A 6047-nucleotide genomic window follows, 5' to 3' on the forward strand; every position below is an offset into this window, starting at 1 on the left:
TATATATATATATATATATATATATATATATATATATACATAATTCGGGAATGCTCACATTCGATTCCGATCTTGAGTGCCCAGGTTTGTGTGTATGTGAACCGAACACACGATTCACTAATACACAGGTTGAACGAACAAATTTAATAAGTATAATACAACCAGTTATGTGACAAAAGACAACGAAAATGTTTCGTACCAATCATCAGCGTCTTTTTGTATCAAACAAGAAGACTAGAATTGATTTCTCTTCAGCGACCGCGGGATAATTGAACGGAACGTTCGTGCCTGTCGGATTCGGGAATTATGGTACGCAACAGTGTCATCGTCTTTCGAAAATACGCAATATTAAAAATCTCTATAATATATCTATATAATACGTGTCGAAACAATAGAGACGATAAGCGATATTCACACTACGCTATTATAAAAAAAAAAAGTTCGTCAGTACCTCTCTCTTTTCACATTAACAAAAAACAAATATACGAAAAAATACGTAAAATAAACAGTTCATAAATAAACAATGACATCTATAGATAAAGAAAATATAACAAACAATTTTTTTTCTCAACTCGATCCTGCGTTCCGTTAGACGGATTCGGCTACTCGTTTCGTAAATATCATCTTTTTCTTCTTCTTCTTTTTTCTTTTCTTTCTTTCAAACAGAACGCGCACATCGCGAAGAATAATTTCGGTTTTTGCCATTAAATCCGCATTTGCTTAAAAATAGTACGACGCTGAATATCTCTCGCTCACGATCTCTGTCTTTCTCTCGCTCTTTCTCGCTTTCTTTCTCTCTGTTCACTCACACTCTCGTCTTACTCTCATCATTACTCTCGCACGTACAAGCAAGCCTTTTATCCTTATGCTGAATCACTCGTCAGTCATATCCACATACTAAATGTTACTATATCATTTTACCAATGTTTGAGCCACACTCTAGTGTTCGTTTTATACTTCTTAATTCGGATAAGAGAAGTCCTCGCGCGGGAATTGGGAGATGAAAGGGAGGAGGGTAAAAGTTAGAAAAGGTTGTTTCGAGATTCAAGTGTTCATTTCCTTTTTCTTTTTTTTTTTCCTTTTGCTTTAACGCCGAATAATCGGCCGTGGCCACGCGAATTCAAGAAAGACGTGTACGCGAGTTTGGCAAGTCGGGCAATGTTGTACTACTAATACATTATGTGCTTGTTCAACTTTTCCGTAACTATATCTAATCGGTACTATCAATGTGATATAGTACATCTACAATAATGATAAGATCAGAGTGAGTAAACGACCGTGGTGGAAAAGAAGGGAAAAGAGGAGGATAGTGGGATAGATCGAAGGAGAAAGAAAGGAGGGGGTGAAGGAAGCGTTATGAAAGTTATATGATATGATTACGCGTCAATTATTTATAGCATAATATTCTATAACCATATAGTTGCTGTAGCTAGCTTAGAGATAAGCCGAGAGAAAGCTTCATATGTGGACGGCGCCCGCACAATTTTTAGTCTAAAGTTTTCGCCTTATATCCCTATATTTTTTTCCGACCCGTGCGAAAGATTTGAGAAGGGACCGTGTTTTCATCAATCGAAACACACCGAATGCAATTACACCGATTTCGGGTGACTCGCATCAAATATCGCCAATTATACTGATGACAATACACTCTCAACGTGTTTTTCTCCACCGACAACTCGAATTTCAAAACAAGTTAATCGTTTTTATAAAGTTACTCGTATACACATTGTACAAATATGAAACAAGTCATTTTAACGATCCTAAAAATTCCTCGACTAACAAAACAACCTCAAGATAATAATTGTTGAACAGCTCAAACAATTTTCCTGTGTTATTTTCTAAAGTAAGAAAAGAAAAACAAGGGAGAACCGAATAATAATTATTAAACAATTAAGATATTTCGTTTCGGAATTTTAATAACGAAAACCGTAAAAATGGTACGTAAAAATGAAAATGATAGCGATTCTTATCGTCGATCCGTTTCTCAAGTCGTCCAACACCGCGGTCGACGCCTGACGTATGCACGCAAAAAGTCTCGCGCGCGACTTTTATATGTCGATGTCATCCGCTTTATTCGCCACACACATCACTTCGCTACTAATTAAGACTTAATGTATCATAAGTAGAAACTAATACGGCCGCCAGAAATCTCACCACCCCATATTATACAAACTCTCCTCGGGGGACTAAGTATAATAATAATTAATTATTATTACGCGCATTACGTATATCTCTAATTTGTCGGACGTATCGGCGCCGTCATCGCCGCAGTACTTGCTGCAGCCGCGTTATGAATAATTAACGTTGTCCGTAATAATAACATCAAAACATAACTAAGCAATAATGATAATAACTCATTAATAATAATAATAATAATAATAATAATAATAATAATAATAATAATAATAGTTCGTAAATAGAATCATGTATAAAGCTTTTCTACAAATAGATTTTCTATACCGATTCTCGGGGCTAACCGCGTCATATGCGTTCCCTCTCATTTTTTTCGATTCTACGATATTTTTGTTCCGTATACAATGAGCCGGAATAAGTTTAGGGCGCGATCATGCTTCAACTTCCGACAGAACAACCGAAAGATCCTCGGGCTACGGTCACAAAATTTATAATAATGATTCGTCTACTGTTCTCGTAAGAACTGATTACGTGGATTAAAACCGATATACGACTATACTTTGTTGTCCAACAATATTCTCTGAATATCTATACTTAAACTTTGAGCGTAAGCGTGAAATATGGTCCGACACATGGAGGTTATGTTGATAAGCGATATATATTGTACGTGTAGTCATGCATACATGACTACATAAAGTATAAGAAACGATCTATTGTACAATTTGTCGAAACCAACGAGTTTAGTAATCATACAGTTTTCGTGGTAATTACAAAGTTAAAAGAACAATATAAATAAAAGTATTAGAAGTTTTGTCTTTGAATTAATATAATTTTATATTGACATTGATTTATCAAATTTGTAATTAATGTTGGCATACATATATGTAAGTATTTATTTTCATTAATCTCTGAAATATCACTGTGAATACTCCAATTTATAATTCTAGCCATTCAATTTTTAATATAAAAAAGCGTCTGTACTGATACTGACTTCTTCAAAAATGACATGCTCCAATTTTTCCACGATTAAATAATACTTTTTATCAAAATTGATATAAATGTAGTTTATTTTATGTAATTTAATATAGTAAACTCACTTAAAACCAATAACTACATATGTCATTTGCTCATTTGTTTATTAAATCAGCTCTTATTGAGTTTGAGAGTTGATTTTCTTTAACAAATTGCGCATTTTAAGCAGCAATGAATATATCTTGATAATATTAAATTATTTTATGTGCTTGTAATTTTCAAAAATAACCTCATTTTCATCATTATCTCATTTTCGTCGTTAATATTAAATTATTTTATGTGCTTATAATTTTCAAAAACAATCTCATTTTCATCGTTATCTTTATTGTTTTTTCGACTGTATAGTTTAAAAATTTTAATTAGGGTACACTTTAAACAGACACATCTTGTGTTCTACGATCAACATAATCTTAGTATAATACGTGAGATATATAATCAATGCAACCTAACCTAATCTATAACCTAATTTCTGAGCCTTTTATAAATATAAAGTTAGCTAAAAATTCAGCTCGATTTTTAGTAATATTTCACTTTGTTGCATATGTTACAAAATTTAAGTAATCATCGTTATTGATCCTTCGCAAACGTTTTAGTAACATTTATACATTACAGTTGCCCAATTTAGCATTGAAAAAGTATAAAATCAAGTCAAACTTTTTGCCACACTCACTAATAAAATTAAAATACAACAGATTCAATAATAAAACAAAAATACAAAAAAAATAAATTTTTTAATTATTTTGTGTATATATTTTGCTAAGCTCCGTTAATAGCTTTACATAATTTAACAACTGATTCGTACTTCTTAAAAGGTATGTCGGTTTTGAAGTCAAATTTCTCAGGTCTCAAATTTTGGTCACTTTATAATCAGGGGGGAGACATCTGTTTTGGAATTTGAAAACTAGAAATAATATTATAAAAACTATAATAATCTTCCTGATGTAAAAAGTAAGTCTTTAGAACACTTTTGTGCTTATTAATTTTAATTTTGAATAAATTTAAGAAATTTAATTTTGAATAAATTTAAGAACTTAAAAACAAAATGGCATGTCGGTATTGATGCTTTCCTCCACTAACACGATCGTACATGATGATCACCGCGAAACACGCCGCTATAAACGCCCCAGGAGGCTATATCAATTTTCTACTTGAAGATAACACAATTTAAAGTATATCCTTCAAATATTTCAACCGGCTGTGCTCTTTAGCGTTTACCTTCCGTAAATGCGACCATATTTCCGCGAATACTCTTATTCTTTTATTCGAACCTAATTTCTGCAAGACTGTTTACCGTATGCACGCATATATTACGTTCTACTTCGTTCTTTTTCGTTTTGCATATTACACGTTAAAACATCATTACGTTTACGGTATGTAGGTAGGTACTTCGCTATGTGGGGAGATATTTATGTGAATACATCGTGTACGAATTCGCATGCGCAGCTTAATCATTACGTTACGTATGGGAATATTATTTATAGTAATATTTTTAGTTTAGGTAATTAGCGGTAAGGTACTAATATGAATACGTTCCTTCTTCCGTTTATCTAGATTTGTTTTTTTCTTTTTTGCTTTAATTACGGACGTCTATTTGGAGTTGATCGTCACTATCATGCTTCTCTCTTGAGTTAAATTAACAAAGTTTCTTTTTCCTTTCGATTTACGTACTTGTTTATACGTATTCTAAAACCTTACCGCGCTAGCACAAATTCTGCTTCGGTGCACGGTACAACAGATTTCTTTTCCTTTTTGTTCATATATATTTATATAATAATATATACTTATTACTTTTAATAATATATAATATGGTATTGTGTACAATATGATTTTTTACGTCATAATAGGCGTACTAAGCGATCTATGCAATAGATCCTGACGTTAATTAAAAAGAAAAAAAATGTATATGAATTTCATTTATATTACGTATATATATCTGAATCTCCTTGATACCTGCTCAAATTTAAGAAGAATCATTTATATGTATATATAAATATATAATTTTTGTGCCTTTAACGCTGCTTATTCTGTTTTCAAAGCGTTGCAAATCAATAGTAAATAAACACATTGCACTTCATTGTTGTGAGGGAGATCCTAATTTTATAAATATAATTAAAAATGAAAGTTTATGCTCAGCATAAAATTTGATCGAGAATTTTGTGATAAGCGATCAAGATCTATGCATTGATCACGCTAACATGGAGAAAAAAATAATTAGGTAATAATTTATATATCTCGAAGTTATTTCTTTCATGTTTACCTTCTTTTTTTTTACGAACTCTAAGTAAGTAATACCAACAACGGGTTCTATATCTATGGAAAGGTCTACCCTGACACCAAATTACGTATTTAATGTACTAAGAGTGAGATACTCGTCCGGTGGTGCGTCTCGTGTTTCTCGTACGTATGTGTACGATTGTGTCTCCATCTATTTTACTTTTGCCGCGTTTCTATGCTCGTCTTCATAAAAGCCAATGTTTACACAAGAATGTCTGTGAATACGTTTGTGATTTTCAATAAAACACCGACAAGAATAATTTGAGATTGTGTAATAATAATTTGTATCATTATAAATGTTTATTGTATAAATTATATATTAAGGAATTCTTAACAAATTGAATAATTCTTATTAATTCTATGTCATAGTAGATTAAAGCAACGTGTTGTAATAACGAATCAATTAAAATGTACGATTATATACTTGTGTATGTGTGCAATTTTGCTTATTAACACGGCAAGATGATCGAAATAATTACTCTTCGTCAAGATCTTAGCCAAGTTCAGTCACCAACATTGTATTGTACAGTTATTACCATCCGTTTCACGCATAGAAGCAATGTTAAGAAAGTTATATGCTTGAAATCTAACATTTGTATGTTCACGAT

This window comes from Harpegnathos saltator, unplaced genomic scaffold (assembly GCF_003227715.2).
Source record: "Harpegnathos saltator strain DR-91 unplaced genomic scaffold, Hsal_v8.6 scaffold4, whole genome shotgun sequence".
Lineage (NCBI taxonomy): Eukaryota > Metazoa > Arthropoda > Insecta > Hymenoptera > Formicidae > Harpegnathos > Harpegnathos saltator.